Source organism: Mustela erminea, chromosome 2 (assembly GCF_009829155.1).
Source record: "Mustela erminea isolate mMusErm1 chromosome 2, mMusErm1.Pri, whole genome shotgun sequence".
In the NCBI taxonomy this organism is placed as follows: domain Eukaryota; kingdom Metazoa; phylum Chordata; class Mammalia; order Carnivora; family Mustelidae; genus Mustela; species Mustela erminea.
This window is the reverse complement of record NC_045615.1, coordinates 114,512,166-114,538,528: the sequence shown is the minus strand read 5'-3', so window position 1 is coordinate 114,538,528 and position 26,363 is coordinate 114,512,166. Positions and strand designations below refer to the sequence as shown.

At 38.8% G+C, this 26,363-nt stretch overlaps 1 protein-coding gene across 3 annotated transcripts in view; it reads left to right on the top strand.

Moving 5' to 3' along the window:
• The window catches only part of KCNIP4 (potassium voltage-gated channel interacting protein 4), a 1,139,639-nt gene that overhangs the window by 43,971 nt on the left and 1,069,305 nt on the right, over positions 1–26,363 (top strand). The window contains exon 1 of one of the 3 annotated variants that reach the window (XM_032333982.1): positions 22,900–23,105. The exons of the other annotated variants lie outside the window; for them this stretch is intronic. The gene's annotated coding sequence lies outside the window, so the exon portion shown is untranslated. Of the gene's footprint in view, positions 1–22,899; positions 23,106–26,363 lie in introns of those variants that run through there. 3 annotated transcript variants of the gene reach the window in all.

The window sequence follows — 26,363 nt, the reverse complement described above, 5'->3', positions numbered from 1 at the left end:
AATAGATTACAATTAACAAGTGAAATATACAAAATTCTGATTTTCAGTCTCTTGATAGCCTTTGTGATTCTACATAAAACTATGACAGTTTCAGTGTGTGGGACCAAGTCTATTCCAACTCTGTGGATTGGTACTGCTTTCTCCCTTCCCAGGCAAGAAGGCCTCTTACTCGGCTATCATGAAGACAAAGGTGATGGTTACTCATTCAGGAAGTGAATCAGCCAACTAAGAAGTTCAACCACTGTTAGTAGGTTTATATCAGCCTTATTAGCTAAGACACTGTGGTTTTCTGCTGACCATACATTTTTTTGTTGTTGTTGTTGTTTTTGTTTTTTGTTTTTTTTTAAGATTCCTCAAATTTTTCCTATTATTTTTCATTCTGATGTGTCTTCATGATCTATCAGAAGATCTCCTTGGTCTTAATTTTTCTAGGTCCACATTTTCAGAAATGATAAGAACTATTGGTACTTCTTCATATTTTCACATTTAAAATGTCAGCTTTGGATTTTTTTTCCCCACCACTTAAAAAAGCTGTTCTATTAGAAAAATAGCTGAAGGATTCACAGTTAAATATTGATTTAATACCTATGTTGTAGTTTATGGGGCAAAACAACGATGAGATATATGTTCCTGGTCTCAAAAGACTTCTGAGTCTTTCAGCTTGATTACTAGAAATCCTACAGATTTTCCATTCTAAGGAGGTGTCAGTGGTTTCTCTCTTGTGCTTTATTTATTTATTTATTTATTTATTTATTTATTTATTTGCCCTCCAAACTCTAAAAGACAGAAAATGTGTCTTTTTTACTTTCAGATTTCACACTGCCGCATGTTGCCTGGAACTTATTTATAAATGAGTTAACACTGAATTATGACTAGGATAGAGTTTGAAGAGCTTCTTTGTGTTATATAAATCTTTTTACTCTTTGAGGATTTTTACAGCAAGGAAAAAGACTTTGACACTTGGGCTAGAAGAAAGTGAAGTTGAAGATCTCATGGCCAATTAAGTTGGCATGTAAATTAGAACTTTGGTTTTAAAGGTATGCTAGTCTTTTGTTGTTCAGGAATCAAAATTTCTGAAATACTAGAATGTTGGCAAAAGGGAAAAAATATCTTCTTATTCCCCAAATCCCTATTTCTATAGCTAATGCGTTTATTGCCTTTTCTTGAAGATTGTTATTATAGTTTTAAAAAAATGAAGTATGGCTGAAAGGCAGATTGTTCCGTTATTTGGAAAGTAAAGCATATATTTAAACAATCTTTTATATAGAGCTTTACATGAGCAATCACACAAGATAGGCTGAAGGATTAAATGTGAGAGAGAGAGAGGGAGGGATGGAGGCAAAATCCAATCTGTATTCTCTAGCCAAGGTATATAAATAAGTGTTGGCATGTCATTTCCATGATTAAAGAATTTCTCCATTATTTTATGAATCAAGCCCAAAATATTTAACATGGTCACAAGGTCCCATATTACTCAGCCTCAACTGACCTCACTCATGTTAATCTCTGCAACTCTCCTCTCTTCTCCCTCCAAGAGAGGGAGCGCCAGCCAATGAGATCTTCTTTCACATCCTAGAATAGGTCATGTTACATCTTACCCCAGGTTCACTGCAAAAAAGTCCTTTCTCTGGAGCCTCCCACCCCACCCCTGATGATCCCCTGTATATGTGTATATACTTGTTCTTGTCTAGTTTCCTAAAACGAGATCCCCTGAAATATGAACTTCTAGCACCTCACACTGTTCCTTCTAGTATGTATCACAATTGTAAGTAAATCATTTTGTTAATAGAGTGTAGTGTCTTTTCCTCTCCCTGCGAATGTAAATTCTAAAAGGGTAGTGATTATGTCTGTCTGGATCATTTTTTCATCTTCAGTTTTAAATGCCAGGCAAATAGTAAATGTTCGTATGTAAAAGGGGGAAAGTTGTAGACTCTGTTGCACTGCAAAGTCATATAGAGGAAGTGAGACAAATGGTGGAAAAGGCTTAGTGTAGGTAAGAGCAGAGGACTCATTTTAAGACCTGGAGCACTGGATTGTTGGTGGAATTGGAAATTAATGAGTGAAATATGCAAAATTCTCTAGGGATGCCAGAGAGGACAACATAAATTTATTAGTAAGTGATGTTAAGGCATTTTGATACAAAGATGGGAAATAGTGATCAATCAGTCTGAGCATTATTGAGCGTTATTGGATGACCACCCAGATGGAGGAGTTCAGAACACAGTCTATTCCCACTCTGATCTGAAGGCAGATGTCACAGGCTACTTTCTAAGTAGCTCCTTTTTGTTTATGAAAAATATAGTTATTGTGTTCTTGTTCCTCTTACCATAATTCTCACTCTCTGACTCTTACTAGCCTAATGAAATCCAAAAGCTATTAATAATAATTAACATTTGAGCACTTGTGTAACTCTACGCCCTATTCTAAGTACCTTAAATGTATGAACTTATTTAATTTTCAGAGTGATCCTATAAAATAAGATTATTACCATTCCTATTACCAAGGCATTTGAGTGGTTGCCCAGGTTACACAGCTAATAAATGGTAGAGCTGGGGTTTGAATTTAGAAAGTATAACTCTTCATGGCTCATGCTTTCACTACCGTGCTGTGCTGATGAAATTGCTCTAAAGGCAACCTGTTGTTTATAACACTGCAAAATCTGGATTCCAACTGCCATTGGAGAATTTTATCCTCTCCCCTTATTAGCTATTCAAGAGAAAAATAAATGGTGAAATCAGTTGTCCCTATTTGACTGTAAGTAACCTCATCCTCCTAGATTTTTGTTCAATTAAGATTAATTGTTGACCAGAACAAGGGAAAAAAAGGGGGGGTGCTATTCAGTTTACCAAGACATTCATATCAAAGACCATCCACTTAATTCTTCAACCCATTCACTTTCTAGTTCAGAATTGGGGACAAAAAATAATGGTCCTACAGTGGATGGACAAGATCCTCTACTCACATGGAAAACAATATGAGAATGTCGGGGCAAGAAGGGAGAAGACCTGAGAAGACATGGCTTCAAGGGACAGGGACATTGGGAGACAGCTGTAGTCATGGAGGAAGGCAGGCTATAGGACTTTTGGATGGCTTTAAGGAGCAACAGGGAAGTGGTTGAGTACTACTAAAGGATCAACATTTAACTCAGCAAGTTCTCTGTACTCAACCGTCAAAGGAGTTCTACCTTATACTGTGTGAGAGGAAATTTTAAGGTTTTCTTTGAAAATTAAAAAAAGAAAAAAAAAAAAAGAAAAGCCACAGCCTTGACCGGAAGAGCTCACACCTTACCAATGTCAAATAACAGGGCAGTACCAAACTTTTATTTAAATTATTTATAAGTGATAAAATAACACTAATCAGAATATGAATTTTTAATGTTCGCTGTTGAATATTCTATAATTTTCTGCATTATGTCTTTGATGACATGATCTGCTGAAAATGGAAAATTCCATATTATCTCAATATTATTATTCAGTTACTTCCTTGTAATTTCTGTTTTTCTTAAGATAGATGTACCTGTAATTTTTGTGGTGCTTTATTTAAGGTAGCTGGGCATTGATGAACTATACCTAATTTAAGCAAGTTTCTAAGAAAATTTAAGTTCTAAGGCACTTCATTAATAAGTGGCTTTTCATTGTTTTTATTTTTATTTTTTTCCAAATTGTCATGTAGTTGACAATTCTTGCAGACATGCATATGATAAAAGTGTAGGATGCTACTGGAATAGAGTCTTTTCAGGCTATGAATGATGCTAACCAGGATCCTAAAACAGGAAATAAAGGCAACCCTTAGCAGGCATGGAGCAGCGTGAAAAATTCAATTCAGATGTAACCCACTACAGCACTATGTTTGCCAATAGAAGTCTCACACAAATACAGCTTTATAGATTCAAGGAAGAGTTGTTAGTTTTAACTGCATTTTAACAGCTAGACCACATAAAATCTATGGTCTTATCTTTGGCTCTAGAATATGATCTACTCTCAAAATGACTAATCTGTTAAAGTCAGCAATTATTTATTCAGTACCTACTGTTGGAACAACATATATACCCACAACACGCAAATGTTGGATCGCCTTGCTATGAGCCCTTTCTTGTGTGTAATGAATTTATCTAAGGAGAAAATTAGGAATGAGGGGATGAGAAAAGAAGCAATTTGAATGTCATAAGAATTCAGAGAAAACCTTCAAACTGTTCTGATTTTATGCATTTTACTTTATAGGTAGGAACTGATGTACTTCTTGAAGTCTAGCAATTTTATAATTCTAAAGAGTGTCCATGTTGAAACAACATACTATTAAAAACAACAACAACAAAAAAGGATGTCAAGAGAAATGTTATCAAAAACAGTTCTGACATCTGGTGTTCGTTTTGTAAGTGGAGGAAAAACAAAACCAAAGCATAAATTGGATCATGATTCCTGGCAGAGATATGCAATAGCATATATTTACACTTTGGGTATTACTATGAAGATGTTCTGCTCTTCGGATTCCTTTGTGGGTTGTTCACGACTAAAAAATATTTGGCGTCAGAGTACCTGGTTTAATGAGATATACCTTTTTGCTTGTAAATTCCCTCGCCCACTCTGCAGGTGTTATTTCAACTGCATTAGACTTTCTGAAAATTCTCTTGTCTGTGTCACTTGTGATTGGCAAAATGTGGATGCATGGCACAGATCCTGGGAATGAGCCTGAAATGGCACATTAACTTTTGAAATAAGGAATTATTTTCTAAATCAGTGGTCCAAGACTGTATTTGTGTCACTTTTTGAGCTTCTGAAACTAGAGATGAGCTGGCCCTTCCTCAGACAGGGAGTCCGAATGTCTAGCATTGGGAGACTTGGGCACCTGTTTGGTTGTTGTCCATCTCCTTAGGTGAAGCTCACTCACAGCTAGGGTTGCAGACCGCTGATCTAAATGATTAACAGTTGTACAAAAACTTTATAATTTATATAGCAGGTCTTACTTTTTAATCCCCTTTAATCTGGTACGATAGGCATCATTCCTATTTTATAGACAAAGGACTCAAGATTTAAGAAGGGTTAAGTGAGTACCTATGATTTTTTTTTTTTTTTTAAACTGTTAGGAATCAGACTTCTGATGCAGGGACCCTGGCTTTTCTTTTTGTTTGTTTCTTTTGACCAGTTTTGTGGGTTTTTTTTCCCTTTTTTTGGCCATAATATACATATAGAAAAAAATGTCTCTGTCATTGTGTACAGCCTAGGGAATTTTCACAGTCATGTCACTTGCCCCACAAATGTCCTCCTGTGGTTCCCATCCAGTCACGGACCGCCCTGCCCTCACGAGAGCATTCACTATCTGGACTTACACCTGGATTGTTCAGATTCACCTGTTTGTCTTGTATTTAGATAAATAGACTCACTCACTATGAACCCTTCTGTGTATGGCTTCTTTCAGTGATCATTACATCTGTGAAAGTCATCTGTGTGTTTTGTGCAGCAGTGGTTAATTTGGCCTCATTGCTTATCACGTTTCCTCGTGTGAACGTATGATAATTATTATCCATTCTAGTACTGGTGGATATTTCCATAGTTCCCATTTTTACCTACCACCAGCAGCACTCTCTCAACATTCTGTGCACATCTTTGGTGAACATGTACATATTTCTATTGGGTATATATCTCAAAAAACCTTGAGCTTGTCAAATTACAATTTTGAAGTTGTAAGTTGGCAGAAATGACCTCTAGCTTTTCCCTTTCGAACATTTCTCTTTTTTATTTATTAGAATTCTGATCACCGCTCCCAACTTTATTAATCAAAACCTACTTGAGGGTGTCTGGGTGGCTCAATAAGTTAAGCATCTGCCTTTGGTTCAGGTCATGATCCCAGGACCCTGGGATTGAACCCCATGTTGGATCCCTGCCCAGGGGGAAACCTGCTCCTCCTTCTATGTCTGCCTGCGGCTCCTCCTGCTTGTGCTCTCTTTCTTTTTGTCTCCCAAATAAATAAGATCTTTGATTAAAAAAACAAACAAACAAACAAAAAAAAAAACACAACTCCTTGAAAAAGGAAAGGGTAAATTAATTTCTGATATACCATGTCTAGTAATGGCTAATTTATTCCAAGGGTTAGTACCTCAATATAAAGGGACAACTTTCTGATTGTGGAATTTCAGGGCATAAGAAAATTCTAGGCAGAGCTAAGCACATGGTTTTCTCTTATTCCATCATAGAGTTTTGTTTTGAGTTCCTTGGGACACAATTTCATGAGGAGACAGAAAAATGATTAGCTATTGGTTACTGATGGAGTGACCGTTGTTTGACCATATGTATACTTAGATAGGTTTACTAACGCCTCTAGGTTCCAGCCCCCTTCTATCAAGTAATACTGGTTAGAGCGTGTCAGCCTGCTCAGAGAGTGTGTTCATAGAACTTCAGTTATATCATCAGTATCCATCCTTCAGGTGTTTGATTGCCCCCGAATCCTTTCCCATGGATCCTAAGGGTGCTGTGGACCTTTCCTCCTGGATTCTCCTGCAGGGATCCTAAATCCTTAGCTTTAAGGATTCACTGATGTCATTAAGTCATATTGACTCTCTCCCATTGTCTTTAAGGAGCCGGGGTGGGGTGGGGGGGGGTGGGGTGGGGGAGGAGGGTGATTGGTTAATCGCAAAGTCATGGGTTTTCCAATAGGAAAGATGGTTACTTCTCTAGGCCTCCGTTTTCTCAAGTATAGAATTGAAATAATAACATTTCCATTAGATTGAATAATATAGAAGATATTATGAACCTAAAACAAGTGTGAGCCTAATGCAAATTTCTGGTATTGAATAAATGTTGTCATTAGTAGCTGCTGAAGTTTGGGAACTATGTCTTATCTTTCCCTATAACAGTATCTGGCAAATTTAAATTTTTAAGGGGACCTGTGACTTGCCCAAGTTCTGTTGGCTGATAGATAATATTCTCATGAAAGAGGAAGCTGCTTGTTTACTCTGTCCTCTTTGCCTTCTGGATAAATCCCGAATTACTAACAAAACTATGGAATCCGTGTTTAAGCTCTCCAAATCTGATCCCCCCCTAGGAAGAACATTCCCAGGTAACCACATCACAGCTAGGGAACTCCGGTAAAGTTAGGATGTATTTATCTCAGAGTTGAAATATATTTTTAGAAGTGCAGAAAATTTACGTTGAGGATAAAATCATTAAGGAGCAGAAATTATTTAAATGCAGCTGTGTCCAAATCCTCGGATCTACCTCTGGACAAGCATGTTAATAAAACCAGCTGATCTATTTTAATGGCTTTTCACCTCTAAGTCTAGGCTTCAGGGGTGTTCATTTTCCTCTGAATGGTATGAACTATATGGGAAGTGGATGGAGGTCTTCATTTCGGAAGTGACCCTCAATAGACTATGCTTCTACTTCGATGAATACAAGTATTATGATCATTTCCACCACCAAAAATACCAATAATTCTGCCATGAATACCATCACCATTTGTACCACAAACACCATCACCACCACTCATTCCAGTGTCACCCAGAACTTCATCACTGACACCACCAGCAATTCCAAAACAAGTATTCAGACTGACACTAAGGGTCACCAAATTTGCTAGGCTCTCAGAGTCCACACAAAACATGGTTCATGAGTTGACTGAGTACATGGTTTATAGTGGAAGAAAATATATCCTAAAGTTGCCTTTATTCAATCTTGCCAGGCCTCCATGGCCCCACATGTCCTTTAAGACATGTACTCTGCCCCTTACACATTTTTTTTTTCTCCTACCCACACTAGCTTATTCTAAATACCAGGTTGGGTTTTTTGTTTGTTTGTTTGTTTTGTTTTGTTTTGTTTTATTTTCCTACTTAAAGATGTTTGCATATTCTGATCCCTCTGACTGGAGTAGTTTTGTCTCTGAAACTCAGAAGTTGAGACCCTTCTTTTTCTTTCCTTTTCCTTTTTTTTTTTTTTAAGATTTTATTTGTTTGTTTGTTTATTTGAATGTGAGAGAGAGAGAGAGAGAGCACAAGTGCCCATGAGTGTGAATGGGGAAGGGCAAAAGAAGAGGGAGAAGCAGAAGGAGAAAGAATCTGAACCAGAGTTTGTCCTGAGCTGAGCGTGGAACCCAATGTGGGGCTTGGGACTTGACCTCTCAACTATGGGTTCATGACCTGAGCCCAAAACAAGAGTTAGAAGCTTAACCAACTGAGCCACCCAGGTGCTAAGCTGAAATCATTCTTATGCTTAAATTCTTAATTTAAATGTCACTTCCCAGCAGAGATCTTGTCTAGCTTCTTTCTATGTTAGGAAAACAGGGATAGCATTTCTTACTTTTCAGGGAGGATCAGTATTTGAGGTAAATAAGTCCCGAGGGCCTATATGAGGCTTGCCGTTAGCTATTATTGTTCAGATAAGAGGAAGATTGTACGGGTGATCAATTTGACTGGAAATGAAGAACCAGACTGGATGTAAAACTAAAAGCCAGGAGACAAGAAGGATCCACAGGGGAGAGAGAAGGTTCAGGTCAGAGATTAGGAGGTGAAGCCTGGAGCCATGATATGAACCACAAAGAGTGGTTCTGGGCCCATTCTCAGGCTGGAACAGAAGCCCTTTAGAAAGAGCTGAATAGTTATATAGTGTGGTTAGTGCAGTACAACAAAGCATACAAAATATGAAAGTAGCAAAAGGGAGGGTATGTAATTAACTACTTTCGGCATAATTGTAACTGAGGGCGAAAACAGTCATTGATGAGAGCACTCTCAATCACCATTATGTGTACTGGCTGTTTCAGATACTCTTGTGTATCTTTGTTATTTCCTTTTATCTCCTGTTCCTCCTTGGGCTCACAGACTTGAGGTACAAACTTATTACAGAAATATGAACTTGAAGTTTTCGCCCATCTTTATTGCAACTAATTCCTATGAGTCTAGGCAAGGGGAGTGAGGATTTAGTCAACAGTTCTATTTTTGTTGTTGTTTTGTTAGAAGATAAAAATTATCCAACACACTTTGCATAAAGTTCCACTGAGAATATTCCTAAGTAATTATTCTGGCCCAGTTTCTTCCCTCTTTTCTTTAACTTATTCTGCGTGTGAGTCAGAGCATTAAAGTCGTCTTTCACTTACCTTAGTCATAGTCAGTTGGGTGTAGTGGAATTAAGAGTAAAGATCCTGGAGCCAGATGATTTGGTTTTGAATCCCAGCTCCAGGCCATACTATCTTTGAGAACTTGGGTAAGTCACTTAACTTCTCTCTCTCTGCCTTATTTCCATTATTACCACTCTCCAAAGTGCTGATCGAAACTGTATCTATTAGTACATAATCCATAGAGTCCTTATGGCAGTAAAATGAAATAATCCTCATGGACCAGTTGGAACAATATAGGGCACATATTAAGTTCTGTTGAAATATGAGTGATCATGAGTGAACAACTAATAACAAAACACTAGAGGGGGAGTTTTTAACAGTTTTTGTACTTATCCAAAGTTTACATTTGAAAGTCAAAAAATAATTGCCAAGACTGTTCTATAATCTCAGCAAATATTCTGCAAAATCAACTGGATTCGATCATCAGCAGCATTTTCTTTGTGGGTTAGAATATATCAAAGGTGGATACAGCCTCTCTTAAGCTTTTCTATTATATAACCTCGTCTATAATAATAACCATGTTAGTTAAGGAAATCATTATTCAAAGGGCTGAATCATCTACATGCAAATGATTTAGCATAATTTCCTTAAGCATGGTAATCACTAAAATGAGAATATTCATTTTTTTCATAAGTCTACAGTCTGAAACAATTTAGTAAAGTAAATGGGGGAAGGGGGCAATCCCCCATTTAAAATATCTCTGTGGCATCTTTGTAAAGTAAAATTCTCTGTCTCCAGAAATTATCATCTACCCTTAACATAGCATTTACTATGCATCTTATCTCTAGAGTCTATATTTTTACACCAGAAAGGAGTTTTCTCTTTAAAAAAAAAAATGTTTTACTTTGATTTTATCCTGAAGCTGACAATTATGTCAGTAGTTTACTACTTGGGACATCTCTGATTAAAGCTTTCTGGGGTGTCTGGGTGGCTCAGTGGGCTAAGCGTTTGACTCTTGATTTCAGCTCGGGTCCTGGTCTCAGGATTGTGAGATCAAGCCCTGCCTCGAGCTCTGCGCTGGGCATGGAGTCTCCTTGGGATTCTCTTTCTCTCTCTCCTTCTACCCCTAGCCTCCACAGACACTCCCCTCAAAAAAAGATCAGGACTTTTAGCCTATTTTCCTTATTGTGTGATTTTAGTCTTCCATATGACTTCAACTATTTTCTCTATGCCTCTCCACACCACAATCATTTGAGCACTCACACACTATATAGCAAAAACACATACTGTATCTTTATTTTATTTTCCAAACATAATGAACATTATAAGTATGAGGAAATGAAAAATAAAAAGGGAAAGAGCCCCGCATAGGAGCTGGTTATGCATCTCTGCATTTGGCAGCAAACCCGTGGCTTACTTTTTTTGTAAGAATACATTAGGATTAAGTGTTGAAGAGCCTCTTTAAGTCTATTTTACTAACTGGGAAGTCTTCCCTGAAATCAGAGAAATTGAAGGACCTTTGTGAAGCAGGCTTGTTGAGAAAACGAGATGTTGTGTGAAAAGTTTTGTGTTGTGAACAAATAATTTCTGAAGATCTGCTTTTTGTTTGTTTTCTGGCATCTTAAGAGCTTAACTTCAGTCCAGTGAATTGGAAGATTATACTGTGTACATCAGTACATATAACATAACTTTTCACAGACACAATTATCAGCTCTTCCCCATCAAGCCTGGAAAATCATAATCAGGTTTAGTAGAGTTTCCAGACTGCTTATAAAAATGCTGTTTATGAAACTGCCAGAATCTGAGTCATTTCTAAATAACACAGAATTATGGGTACTTAAGCCCTGCTTACTCTTATCATAGTAAGAAAAGTCTGAAACCATTGGCATCAGGCACAGGGGAAAGAGATTCTAGATAGTTGTGAAAATGAGTAATGAAAATGGAAAATTGCAGGCCTACCAGAATGTGCAGCTGATAGATCTACCTTTTAAGAGGTGATGTCTGTTTGAACTTCAGACTGCCAGGGTTCTTGTCTTCATGGCAATCAGCACAGAGACACATGCTTTTTGTGAATCATAAGGATTCCCATTGGTGGTATGTGGACAGAAGCAGACATATTTAAAACGTAATATTCTTAGTACTTTGCACAAACTAGCAACCTTTTTTTTATTGGAAGGAAACGTTTTCTCCCCCTTAATTATTCCATCTGAATATCCAGTCCTGACATTTAAAGCAAGGCACGTTCAAATTTCCTTTGAAATTTAAAGTTTGTGCTAAATTAGGGTTGTTTGGTGGGAAGTGAGTTTTGCATTTGTTAAGGAGATTTGGTTATAAAATTTTGATTGATTTAAGACTCTTGAAGTGGGTGCATAGAGCCAGTGGCAAGAAAATGAGAAACAGAAGTTGGTGGGAAGGTGACTCATTGCCATTTCCTGTCGTTCCTGGGCTGAGGGACAAAGAGCTGTGGATCAGTGGTCAAGAATTGAGGCGGTGGTTGTTACTTTTAGGATTTTGCTGGAACAATGAAGCACAATGCTAAGCATGTACTAAATATGGTATCTGTATTTTTCTTCATGGAGAGAATGGTGCTCAGTTCCTACAGAATACAGTGGCTTCTCTTCCTGCCAGCAACAATAGCTGCCCAGTAAATGAATATTGAGTGAAGTAAGGGAAGACTTTCATAAAATAAGACAGATTGTTCCCAAGAGTTTCTTCTCCCTGATCCTCATTCTCTTTCTTCTTTCTGCCTTTTATATTTATTTATCAAACTCAAGTTACATATGGGAATTATGTAAGGTGCTGGGCTGCCATACTGGATAGCTCTAAATGGAGCGTGCTCTCATGGAGGGTACATTCTCTTTTTTTTTTAGATTTTTATGTATTTATTTGACAGAGAGAAATCACAAGTAGATGGAGAGGCAGGCAGAGAGAGAGGGAAGCAGGCTCCCTGCTGAGGGGGGACTCGATCCCAGGACCCCGGGATCATGACTTGAGCCGAAGGCAGCGGCCCAACCTACTGAGCCACCCAGGTGCCATGGAGGGTACATTCTGATGGGCAAAATAAAATAAAATAAAGTAACCAGGTTGAATAATGACAGGGTTGTGACAAGTGCCATGAAAGACCCAATGAAGGAGCTTAGCTGCGTCATAACAATAACGGTTGGGAGGATACAGTTCTGGAGCGAGCAGAGCATCTCTGAGTGGGATAGCTGAGTGATGGGCTAGAGCGGCAGTCACTGAGGGTTTGGTAGGAGACAGTTCCTAGGAAGAAGGACGAGCAGTGGCTTTGGTAGTGACATTAGCTTTCAGTATCTGGAGGAGAGTTGGTATGGTGAGAAAGGAAGGAAATCAGACAGTAGCCTTTCTTTTCTTTTGGTTGTCCCTAGAAACAAATCTGGAGACAGTGGTTTTAGGCCTTGTCCTTGGTTGTCTGCTTTAGTTCCCCTGCCGGGTAGTTTGTGGACTAGGCCATCATGATATTGCTATCCACCCTTGCTACCAAATCAAACCAGTGTCCACATTCATTATGCACTTGTGTAAACTCTAACTCATTGGGTCAACAGGAATTTCTTTCTAGAACTTAACCATGGCCAGCTACTATTTGGGACACTAGAGGAACAGCAGACCAAAAGAAAGACACAGCCTGAGTTGGGGGAGATATGGAAAAGGCAATTGATGATAAAGAAGGAAAGTGTAGGTTAGTGGAAAGTGCCAGGCAGAGATATAAAACAGGGAGAGATATCCTCCCATGACAGAGGATTGTTGGAGTGGGGTCGAGTGGATTCTCACAAGAGGTAACCCTTAAGTCAAAATATGTAGGAAATGAAGAAAGGAACTATGGAAGGATATCTCTCCAAGTGATATTGAATGGCATCTCAAGGTGAGAAGAACCTGGAAGAAGTCAAGGGCTGGAAGTACACAGGCCCTCGGATAAGGCCAGTGTAGCTCTTAACTCAATTCTGACTCAGGGTTATTTCTACAGTTAATTTCTTATATTTTATTTGTTGTGAGACAGACAACACAGAAAGCCTCAGAAATTTAAGACTTGCTTAAAAATGACAATGATAAGATTTATTGAGCATATATTATATGGCCAGATTAGCTGAGTACTTTTCAGTGAATGACTTTCCTTAATGCTCACAAGCCTACAGAGTGGATATGCTCTTTATCCCCATTCACAAAGGAGGCAGCACAGTCTTAGAAAGCGAGGTAACTCATAGAGTTCCCAAGGGGAAGGCACAGGATTCAAGAGCTGGCTATTTGGCTGCAAACTCTAGCCAGTGGGTAGCTAGACAATATACTGCTTTCTTGGGAACTGTTTCCGTTGTGTTTTGTGTGTGTGTGTGTGTGTGTGTGTGTGTGTGTTGTTATCTAGAAGGATAGAATACAGAACTATCTCCCCATATACCTTTGTCTGAAGCTTCAAAATCCATCTTTGCCTCTAGAGTGAAAAGGGAAACCATTCACACCTTTGATGCTGATTCGTGTGATAGGTATGTGGTTTGTTCTTGAATTCCACTTGGATTTGTGCAGAAAGTATTTTAAAGATGATTACTATCTGGGGAGGGAGGTAAACATGTCAGGATATAGGTTTCATAAAACGTCAGATCTTTTAGACCGCACATGGGAATGGTAGAACCTGCTCTTGATTCTGTCGTGTGTGAAGGAAGGTTAATGGATAGTCTTCGCTCCCTCACTCCCTCTTCCATGTATTTGCCTGTTCCAAATACCACAATTTAGAGCTCCAGCTGGTCATCCTGTGAGGGAATTATTAAAAAATCAGTTAACGTTTGTTTCCTTTTGAGTTTTCTGTAGGTAATGAGCCAGACTTGGGGAGCTGACCTTGCCCCCGACCGTGGGTCAGGAAGGGGCCGGCTGGGGCACTTCCAGCCATACTTTCGGGCTCTGGCTGTGCTGCTCCAAGGCCAAGGGGCACTGTAGCATTTAGAACTAAGCAGCTCTCTGAGTACAACCCTTCTGAGACTGCTATTCACCACCACCGTCTTTTGAAATGGAGTATTATATCGCACAGTAGCTTGTCCTCAAGAACTAGCCAGCATGCTACCTGTAAATGAAAGCATGGATGCTTTACTTGTGGAAGAATTGGCCTGTTATTGTCATGGGTCTTATTGTCATCCTAAAATATATCTCCCTACATCTCCCCCACAGGTAGGCTATATCCTTTCATGCCACAAATAGCAAGTGAAATAAGGGGCTCTCAGCTCAGCAGAAGCCTACAAAGCAAGCTTAGTTTATCACTCACCCATCTTTGAGTCCCTTTTGCTATGCTTCCAGCAGATGGTGATGTGACCCGCCCCGGAAGATCCCTGACAAGCAAAATATTTACTTCCTGTGTAGCTTATTCCACACAAAGTTGTTTCTGTTGAGCCATTAATTTGGTTACCTATATATCCTCCATTCACTTCAGTCCTTGATCAGTCCCTTGGAAAGTCCTTTAATGATTATGGAGTGCTTACTACATCAGTGTGTTAGCCGGGGTTGCAAAGTGGAAGACATCGTGGAAAGATCCGCACCCTATTTTCATTATACTTATAATCCAAACAAGGCTGCAAAATGAAGATAGTGGCATTGTGGAGTGATAGTTGTTGTAATATTGTAGATCAAATGGAATGCAAGAACAGTAGTCCCCAACACATGACCTGTGTATCTAGGATTTTAGAAAATGTATAAAAATCTCTGGCCATCTGGTCTAACACCTCTCACCTTTACAGATGATTTATCATTTGGGCTATCTAAAAAATCCTTACTTTTGTAGAACTTATTTACTTTCCTTTGATGTCTGCCCATTGGTCTTCAAATGTTACTCCTTGAACTGAATAACTTAGAAGGGAAGTTCTGGTTTTGTTCTATTTCAAGATTTGAAATAAATCCATTAAACAAATTTCAGGGAAAACATCAGAACTAGAAAGTTCTGTTGAGATTTTTAATTCTCGTTTTTATCAATGAGATGTGGCATCTCAGAAGCTCCCATGTACGACCTCTGCCCATCCCTGGTACAAATTCCTTGAGACCCTTATTCAGGAGGACCTCCTACCCTGGGCTTCTCGTGCCACTTTTGCCTATGAGCTCCCCAGGCACTGAAATGAAAGTGCCAGCTTCCTGAAGTCCATCCTAGTTCAAACTCTTCTCCGCTGTCTTCCTCCAGAAGTCAGGGACTCAGCAATTTGAAAGGGACTGCTCGAGGCTTCCTTTTGGCGCAATTTCTCAGTTGCTATTTTAATTCTGCCTACTCTCTTACATGCTTCCCTTTCTTCCTCTGCAGGCTTTTCTTCTGCCCATCTACTTCTGTCTCTACATCCTGATTCTACCAGCCCCTCTCCTCCTCTTCTCCTTGAAACACACATTCCTTCACTTCTTCTAAACCTTCCCCTAAAACATTAATGCCTAAATAAGTCTCAAAACATAAAACCTGTGAAACTTTTTGTGTTTTTGTGAAACCACTCCTCTCACTGTCTACTGCTCTTCTGTTTGTTTCTGAGTGGCCACTCAAGCCATACCTTCCAGATCTGAGGGCTGTGTGATATTAAGTAAATTAACTACTCTCTCTGAGCCTGCATTTCCCCACAGAGGTGAGGCAGTAATACCCACCTAATGGGGCAGTTGAGCATTAAATAAGCCGATGTCATTTACATGCTTAGTGCAATGCTTCCTGCCTTGATGTCTATTTACTAGCATTAATTCTGAAAACAGAAGTTAACACCTCATGTATGTACTCTACTTAATAGCACTTGGTAGTTTTTATATGAACAAGGACACTTAACTGTAAAAGTGGTAGGTGCAATTTCTGTTAAATACATATTAGTAGCTCCAAATGTGTGTTACTGGGAATTAGCATTAGTCTTTCTCTGTGAGTGTACAGACCTGTAGGGAGGGCCTTGTCCGTGTTTCATATATGCCTTTGCATGTTCATGAGATGTGGGTTCGTGGCAAATGAAGTGGCGGTTTCTGAGATTGATAGGAGCATTGTTTGTTTTAAGCGAAGCAGCAGAAAAATCCAGAGCCAAGTTTGGGCCCAGGCAATTTAGCCCAGTCAAGGTTTTAAAGCTGAATGGTGATACTTTCTGGAAACTTAGAATTGTGGGCCATCTGAAACTCACCTAAACACAATGTTTAGACAATTTAAGATCTATACATGAGCTAAAGTTTTTACTTCTATTTAGGCAGCTTGCACAAACCCAAATATTGTGCTGTGTCTTAACTCCACATATTAGACATTAGTCAGGTAATTTAATACTATTTCTAGTACTGTAATGACTAGATCAGGTCAGAAGTCCTTGCAAACCCAAAGATGGTGTCCTAGTTATAATAGGATATTTTCCTAAACAGTATTGAGTGTAGGTTTAAATCTTCATTATTATTTTATTAATTGAAAATAATATTCATTCGTTTTGTTCTTCAAACAAAAAAAATTTGTTCTTCATTTCAAAAAAAATTTGTTCTTCAAACAAAAAGAATGAATATTATTTTTTTTCATTGCCCTCTTATTCATCTCCTGAATCTTCCATGCAATTGAATACATTTATGTTAGGAAAAAAAAAATAGGTGGCTGCTTTATCTTACTTAGCCCAGTTATGACAGTGCTTTTATTCTTTTGCATTCGTTTAATATAAGTTAATTTCTTTTCAAATAATGTCTTTGGTAAAAAAACAAATGGCTAGTATATTTGCAAGACAAATACCAGTCAAAAGAGGGCAGCAGGGTTTCTCTCAAGTGAAATAAAGGGATTTCTTTCAGAAGAAAGCTAAGGAATCAAGAATTTAAAAACCTTTTAAAAATACCAAAATGAACAAGAATGGTTGAAAAATTAGCCACTTTCCTAAAAAAAAAATGTAGTTTAACAAGTTGACATCAGACAACCACCTACATAAAGAAGCAGGTATCCTTGGAAAAGGAAGAAGCGGGAAACTACTAGTGAGTATGGGGTTTATCCTTTTTTTTTTTTTAATCCCCCCTACCATTTCTGGCTTCCTTTGATCTTTGGTAAATCCATTTAAGGAGTAGAAGGTTAAAACTACAGAGTGATCGTTAAGTTGTCCATACAGTCTCCTTCAACTGGACCATATTGGATAGCTCAAGATTTTGGATACCAACACACTGGCTTCCAGAATGCCTGTTTACTGAGAAGCCTCGGTGGTCGCCTAGTAGCATCATTACCAAAGCTGCTGCAATACTGGCGTAAACTTGGATGCATACCATATTGTCCATTCTGAATATCAGCTTCTCTTCCTCTTTGTCCCTTTGGAAGGCACAGAAAAACATTTCGTTGAGAAAACTTAAGTCAACTGTACAATAGTGGCCAAACTATGGGCATGACTCATAAACACCAGAAATGTTCAACCTCCGTAGGTTTTTATGATGAAGACATAAAAATAGCCAGATGCTGACTTTCTAGTTTTCAAATTAACTGTAGTTAAGGTGGAAAACCAATATTGGAGATACCAGCATTCTTACCTTGATAGTAAGATGCAAATTTGGAAGTCCAAAGTAAGGAGGCTACATGGAATATCTTAAATTCCATACCTTTTGGCTTAGTAATTCTACTAATTCGCTTACAAAGATACTCCCAAAGATTTATTAAAAAAAAAAAAAAATTCCATTAGGCTGGGTTTTTTTTAAATTTTTAAAAATTTTTTAAAGATTTTATTTATTTATTTGACAGAGATCACAAGTAGGCAGAGAGGCAGGCAGAGAGAGAGGAGGAAGCAGGCTCCCTGCTGAGCAGAGAGCCTGATGTGGGGCTCGATCCCAGGACCCTGGGACCATGACCTGAGCCGAAGGCAGAGGCCTTAACCCACTGAGCCACCCAGGTGCCCCTAGGCTGTTTTTAAATAACAGAAAAATATTATACACTGAAACATTCTGTGGTCATTAACACAGTGATTTCTGAGAATGCTTAATAGCATGAAAAGTCTCTTTTCATATTCCCTTAAAAAAAATAAACAAACAGGATAGTCAGCTATGCTAGAGTGTGATCTAAGTTATGCCTCCCCGGAAGAATATATGAATTACCAAAGGCAGGGAAAAAAGAGTCAAATGGTAACACTGATTGTTATTGAGTTGTGGAGTTAGAGACAATTTCTGTTTTCTTTATTTGTACTTTTCTGTGTTCTCCAAATCTTTTTAAATGGGCATGGAATAATTAAGTGTTCAGGAAAAAAATTAAGGAAAAAGTGAAGTTGACCTGTTGAGCTGAAGAAAGCCAGGCAAGAAAGCATGAGTGTGGGAGAACACTTTATTCTGTAGCCAAGCTCATCCAGATGCAAAGGACATACTGGTCACATCAGTTCCTGGTGCTGGAGCACGACAGCTTACCTGCTGATGCCCTCTGACGGGGAGAGGCTGTTGAGGGACAGGCAGGAGTAGGGCTGACCTTCATTTCTAATGGATACCACTTGCTTAGTTTCCTCATGATTCCTCTGGGCTGCAAAGCAAACTCAAGAGTTCAGCTGTGCTCAGATACTATTCTACCTCACAGCTAAGAGCTGGACTTTCCAGACTTCTCCACTCCAGGGAGATGTGCAATTTTTTAAAGTTTATTTATTTTTTAGTTGTCTCTACACCCAACATGGGGCTTGAATTCATGACCCAAAGATCAAGAGTCACTTGCTGCTGCTCTTCCAGCTGAGCTGGTCAGGCACTTCTGAGATTGCACAATTAAAAAAAAAAAAAAAAAAGTGGAAAGTGAGTCATAGCACGACATTGGCTCCTATTTTCATTTTGCAATACAAAATACATAGGGCTAAGGAGAAAAAAAATCTATCATCTGTGATCATAATGGTTTTGTGAAAGAAAGAGCTCTATCCTAAAATGTAGACAGTACATCATAATCTGAGAATAAGAGACAATATTCTAATCAGATAAATTTTGCCTTATGAAAACCTCCTCATATTTTTCTTTCAATTTTATCACTGATACATGAAAGCATCACTTTGGACTAACATGGGTTCAGGAATTGCCACTTAAGGAACCATTAACTAGTTTTAGACTAACTTCTCTGTGATCTCCTCACTACATTTTAATGATGATTCTTATCCCTTTTGTAGAAATGAGGGCACCGAGGTCCAGGTGGTTTAAGAGGAACATGAAGCCTATCTGACCAGATTTTACTCTACTATCATTGAGTCCTCATGTTTGTGTTTATGATGTCCAGAAAGAAAAGAAAACCAAATAATTGGTTTAAATATAGACATTGATTAAGGAAAGACCTAAGGTTTAAAATAGTAATTTTTATTAAATAAAAATGTTGAAAACATTGCTCATTGTCATCTTGGGGAGAGACAAAGATCTGAATCTAGGGGAAAGGTCTATGCTTCTTAAAAGAGGGACCATGGTAGATGAAAAGATATTCACCAATGGTGGGAAATGTACAAGCTCCATTAATACAGGCAGAACATGCACAAACTATTCTGTACCCAGAGAGCTTTGAGCAGGGAACCTGGTGACCTTCCAGACAGAGACACAAGCTTCCCGTGGCCCTCGTGTCTTCCATCTTAGAGTCTCTCTTACCCTCACTTTCTCAGGAAGGTTCTTGATGCTCTCCCACCTCATCCTAACAGTTCTGAGGTCCAGCTCTTTGCCTGTAACCTCAGAACATTCCTCAGTGTCTACTCTGAGACTGAGTGACTTGGAAATACATTTGTAGACTTTACATCTCTTTGCCGGGCTAAGATTTCCTGCCTAAGAGCTACTCTTTTAAAAGAAGAGGAAGAAATAAAACCAGGGCTAGAGAACATCTGGGGACCCAGAGAAATTGGGGATTTGTATTAAAAATGCTTTACTTTAGGTCAAGAACCCCTAAAGTTCTGGTTTGACAGTTGAACTTGAGTTCAGTTTGAAGTGGAAAAGAGGGGAAATTAGGAGAATCAACCTGAGACACAAAGCACTGTGGGCCTAGGGTTAGGGTTAGGGTTAGCATATTAATATTATTTTTTATTATTTTTTAATTTTTTTAGCATATTTTTAAGAGTTTATTTGAACAAAAATGGATTCAAATTGGGCAGCATCCAATCTAGCAGATACAAAGGAGCTCCAAGGAGATGTACCAAAGGAAAGACTTTTATAGGCAGAAGGGAGCGGGAACAAGGACATTACACTAGGCCAAAAAGCAGGTTGGTTTTCGCAAGGCCACTTCTGTTTAGAAGAGCAGGGAGTGACTAGTGTTGATCAAGTGATTCCTGACTGACTGGCATGAGATTCCATTTCTTCCAGAGCTGAAACTGGAAGTAAGTCTTTTTGGTGACGTGGGGCTGAATGTAAGCCACTCCATTTTGAACTTTTTTTTTTAAACCATAACTATCAGTTCCTGTTAGGAAGTAATTTATACGTTCCCATCTGTTATGGACCCCTCTGATCCATTCTAGCAGGACCCCATGGGACAGATCTTAGCACCTTGTTACTTTAATTAGAACTGTAACTTAGTGTTTGTCTACATGGAGTTACTTTCCAGCTTGCTGATTTTGAGCCCAGCCAATGTGTTTCTGCTGACCTTTAATCCTTTTGCTGCGCACCCAGCAATGGAATAGTGCCTTTCTAGGTTGACTGGCCAGGAGCAGATGGGCTTATCTGCACACAGCCTGTAACATCACTACAAATTTGGGACTGCACGAATGTTAATAATCCGGATTCAGGCTCCCAGTAGAGAAAATGTATTTGCTTTTATCATGAATATCAAATAAATGAGTAGTCCTACCATTTTTTTCCTTTGAACTTTCACTCACTTTTTGTGATGAAATATACATCAGAAAAATTAAAAGCGGCTCCATGCTGTCAATCACTTAAAAATCCAGTGTGTTTCTTTTTCAAAGACTTTCATGAGGCAGTCTGCTGAAATCTATTTTAACTTATTTTTTAAAAATAGCATTTTATTTTATTCTGTGGAGCAAGGGTATATTTGGCTGTAAAAGTAATTCCGCTTGAACGGTTCTTAGTTTCTCTCTGCTTGGTTTTGGAGAAAGGAAGTCTTTTCCTCCTTCCTCTATTTCTGGTTACTCTATTTCCTCTTTAAAAGTTCTGCCGAGACAGGATTTCTTCACCTGGCTCCACCAACAGAATCGGGGGTTCAGTAAACCTCCATCGGAGTAAAAATGACATCCCGCTAATTGTAAGTTAGCAAGTCCTTCCATTATGGGTAAAAGCAATGGACCACAGAAATTGTGTGAAACTCCATGACTGATAGAATCATACATCAATCATCATCTTAATCTTACGTGGTTCATTTTTGCAGATTTGATTAACAGTTCCCATAGTTACTGGACATGTTTCTACATACTGACAGTTAATATATTTACAGTGAAGTGTATTTCTGTATCACAAAATTATTCTTGTAGTGTTTTGATAGTTTTCCTCAACATAATTAATTCCCTTTATAATGCCTTGTCTTTTATTTATTTAAAACTACTATTCTGAGAAGGGAGTCCATATGTTTCATAAAAATGCAAAAGGGGTCCATGGTTCAAAACCTATGAAGAACTTAATTTTTTTCCCTAAAATCTCCATTTTTCTATGTAAACCATCATTTGCATGTCCTTTGCTTATCCTGAAATGCCCCTAAGTCAACAGACTTGTATTTTCTTTCATGATCCTATGATCTAATATTGCATGTTAAGTAAAAGCATTTTTAGTGCCAGTTAGAAAAGTGAATCAGACATTAAATTAGCATTTACTATAATGAAATCAGACCTGTGTAATTACCAGCGTGCAATTACACTCATCTGAAAATTTGCCATGTTTCCCTTTTCAGCATCAAATCATCAAAACTCTTATTTGGCCATGAATGATAAGATGTTCTTTCTCCAAATGCTGAATACAGGCTTTGATTTTCTATGACAAAAAAGCTCTATAGCAATTTAATGGATTAAACTATTTATTAAGTGCCTATAATACACTAGACACTGTGTAAATAATATTCACTCTTATCAGGATATAGAATGTTTAATACAACATACAAATCGAGAGCACTAAATGCAATGTGCCTGAATCACCAGAGATGATTTTAAGGTTGAAAAGCACTACATGAGAAGATAAACGAAGACAAAAAAATAATGCTCAGGAACACTGATTTTTGTATATTTGTTTTTCTTGAGTGGAATTCCAGAATTAATTCCTGCATCACTGTCGGCTTTCGGGGGGCTCTAATGAGAGGGCAGCTCTATTTAAAGTGAGTCTTTGATCACAGAAGGAGTATCCCACTTCATTTTTGAGGCTTGATGTCAAATCCTGGTAAAGAGCCTGAACTTAGGTGTCCGATGGCCCTGGGTCTGCATGCTGGCTCTACAGCTTCCTACTTGTGTGACCTTTTTAAAGATGCATCTCAGTCTAAATTGCATTTCCTGCAAATAAGAATGATATGACTTGCAAGGTAGCTATGGGAATTAAGAGTTATGTGGAAATTGCCTGTCGCATGAGTGCTTAACAAATTTTAACTGTTATTTGTTGTTAGAACTCTGCTCAAATATGTTCCCTTCCTAGCAATGAAAATTCAAGAATTATGGCAAATTCTGAACTCAGTTTAACTCTTACATTGTTTAGAGGATATGACATAGTTCTTGTCTTGGGGAAATACAATTAAGTTAGAAATTATATGTATATAATTTCTCTTTCTATATTATAATGCATATATGCATTGGAAAATACCAAAAGGCAGTAAAAGCTCATGCTAAATGTCGTGATATTTTTGTATATCAACTAGAATCCTGGCACAAAACAGAGGAGACTTAAATGAAAGGACCATTTGCAAATATGTGGGTAAGGTTGCCTCACTGAAAGGGGGTCACATGGAGAGCCATGTGCCTTATGAAACAGAGGCTAGAAAGCCGTTTCTAGACTCTGCAGAGAGAGTGAGTGAGAGTGAGAGCAAGGGCGAGAGAGCTCTGGCTGCCACAGTGGGAAATGCCTCCTGCTGGGACTTACAGCCTTGTCCAGAGAAGCACTGCTCTCAGAACTACTCTTATTGCCCTGTGGGAGGAAGTCCAGGAAACCTAGATCCTAACCTCTGTCTCCACCCAACCAAAAACCACCAGAAGTCAGAAAGCTCAGGAACCCAGGTAAAGCGGTGCGGTCTCTACGGTCAGCCTAGTGGAACAGGGCAGAGAAAGATAGGGATTGGATCGAACAGTCCAACAGAGATGAGTCAGCGAAATACTGTAGGAAGTATTTAGGAATTCAGAGAAGGAGAGCACCATAAGGATTAGAGTAGTCACAAGAAGCTTCTCTGACAGTGAAAGCTGGCTCCTATAAATAATCCCTGCTTTAGACTCACACGTGGGCACATTTGAATTAAGTGGGACATAACCATTCAGCTGTAACAATTCTAGCAAATTATATGGTTGGAAGGGGCGCCCCCTGCCCCCGCTGAATAATGGTGCTGTTTCTTCTGTGGCTGAATTCCTTAGTCATGGTGACTGTGGTATAGCTTCACAAAACCCCAGGATTTTTGCCTTGCAAATGTAGAGAGAGCTTAGTAAACAAATTACCTTGTGTGAACAGACAGAACCAATGCACTGGGAGGTGGACTGTTGCAACTAACTTGACAATAGCGCTCAGCCTTGTTTTTCTCCCTCGCCCTAAAAGGCCGGGCAATCTGCTCAAAGATAAACACTCTGTTCTCCTGGAGCCTGCTCCATCTCTCACTCAGCTGCCATTGATTACTCCTACAAGACCGATTCATTTGAAACTTCCTATTGATCTGTTTACAGAATTCATTTCAGGACTTCTTTTTTTGTGACAGGGATGCTTTCAACAAGGGATTCCTTTGGGTCTTATTTATAATTTTGTTGTGGTTGGTAAGGCTGCTTGTGTGTTCAGAGAGATTGTCCCAAATGTCTGCTCTAACCATTTCTGTGCAACAGAATAATTCAGACTTTCAGCAGGCATTCCGTAATCCTTCATTCACCAAACATTTTCTCAGGGACTGTTTTATGTCAGGTACCGTGTTGGTTATTAAAGATGCCTTAGCTAGCTGGAAGACATAGTTGCCTTTAATTCTAACGGACTGATGATAATGGTGTCTTCGCAGCATTCTCTGGGGATTCTCAGTCCCGCTCAGGTTCAGCAGAGAAGAGCGATGTCATTGATGAGCCTTGTGACACATGGATGGGAGGCGGTGACACTTTTAGCTCACCTGGTTGGCCATAACGTCTTTCAGGTTTAATACAACTTTTCTTGGAGAGGAAGGCTTTGTAGTCATAGACAAGTTCACTTCAAGTATGTATTCCCTCCCACCCAGAAGGCTTTCAAAAATCCTTGTTGAATAAGTTATTCAAGGGTTTAAACAATCATAGGAATTAGCCTTTTCGAGGATGACATGTGATTCTCTTTTCTTCCTACTTTTATCACATTTTGAACAGTGATGGTGAAAATGCACAGATAAAATGGTGGAGACCAGTCTATGCCTCACATTTCTGGAGACTTTCACAAATGATATCTATGAATCTGTGTATGCACGTGGAAGTTAAGGAGCATATTTAAAATCACAAATGACTGAGTTGGAAGTGGCAGACTGCTTCCAGGTGGAATCTGAGAAACAATTGACACATGAAGAAATAGGTTTCATTTATGTCTGTGACAGTTACATGGATGTGTTCTCTACTGGCTTCAAAGAAAAAGTTGATACATTTGTCCCTCAGGTAGAAGTGATGAAACTTTACAACTTCAGAACAATTTTTAACAATCTTTATTTCTTCTATACTAACCTAGAAAGAAGGAAGAATAGAGTCATACTTATAGTGGTGTAAACACTTGCTGATTCTCTCTCTCTCTAACGATTTATTTGCTTGAGAAAGAAAAAGTGAGCATGTGCGTGGGGGAGGAGCTGAGGGAGAGAATCTTCAGGCAGACTCCTCACTGAGTGCTGGGCTCCATCTCATGACCCCTGAGATCACAGCCTGAGTCGAAATCAAGAGTCAGACACTTAACCGACCAAGCCACCTGGTACTTCTCCTGCTGATTCTTCTTTTTTTTTTTTTTTCCTGCTGATTCTTTTTAACCCCTGGGTCACTTCTGCCTTTAGTGAAGGTAATGAAAATATTTAACAACATGCATGGGCAACAATGGAGTAGAGCGGGTACTGGCCCGTGGAGTTGGAATAGGGGCTCAGAAACCCTGAGCAGGAATGCCGGGCATTCAACTTTACTTACCAAAATATGGGAAGGTCAAGGGAAAGAATAAAGTAGGTGGGTTAGATGGGATTTTGTTCTTGGTGTCTAAGACAGTGGCTACAAAGCAGTTCAGAAATACTTTACTCTCTGGTACAACTGTATGGGTATTAACCAAATATCAACCCTTCCTTCCTCAGTATCTGCTGGGCTCTGCTGGCTGCCCTTCTTCTCTGGGAGCTGGAGGGATTCCCAGTAGAGGGGGTTGCAGCTAAGAAGAAAGGCATCCCCATTTTCATTGCTTTTTCTCCTTCCCCATATGTTTTGTTATTTGTCACCCCCTTCCGACTATTTTATTTCTTTTTAAATTTGATTAGCTATTTTATTTTTATTTATTTATTTATTTACTTACTTACTTACTAATGCTTACTCTGATCCGCACAGCGTACTAATTACTTTTCATCTCATTTAATCCTGCCAATAAACTTCAAATGTGGTTACCTCTCTTACAGGTAAGGAATGAGTTGCGGAAAGGTTTCTAGGATCTTGACTTGTCTAAGGACATAGAGCAGGTACCTGGTAGGCCTAGGATGTGGAGCCCGATCTGGCCCACTAAAAAGTCCACGTATTTATGATGACAGTGTATCCAGAGCGTTTTATCTTTTTAATTTAAATACCCAGTTGAATTAATTAAATAAGACCATTAGACTGAGCTGGATCTTGTGTAAGCAAACCCAAGTCTAAGCTGATGAATGCCTCAAGGTTACAAAGTCAAAACCTGAGGACAGCCAACTAGGTTTCAAACTCTAGCCAGTTAATAATGTTTTTGCTTTGCTTCTGCCTTTTCTCAGTGAACATCTCTCCCAGGCCCTGTCACTGGGTGTTCCTAACCACTGAGGGGTTGGCAGTGCCTGATTCTAATCTAGTTCGGCTTAAACTCTTAGAATGTTTAATATTCTTCAGTTTATCTTTTAACAACTTTTAGAATGGCTTGTTCTGTCTGCCATAGTCCTGTTGTCTTAAACTAGGTATCATGTGTGTGAATGTGTAGTGTGTGTGTTGTATATCTCTTTCTGTGTGTCTCTGTCTGTCTATATCTGTGTATCTGTAGAGAGATCCAAATAGTCCTGTAGGCATTGAGTCTGTATTTCCCACCCTACAAGAAAAATACTTTTTCATGGAAAGAACTGTTATTTGTGGAAAACCTTA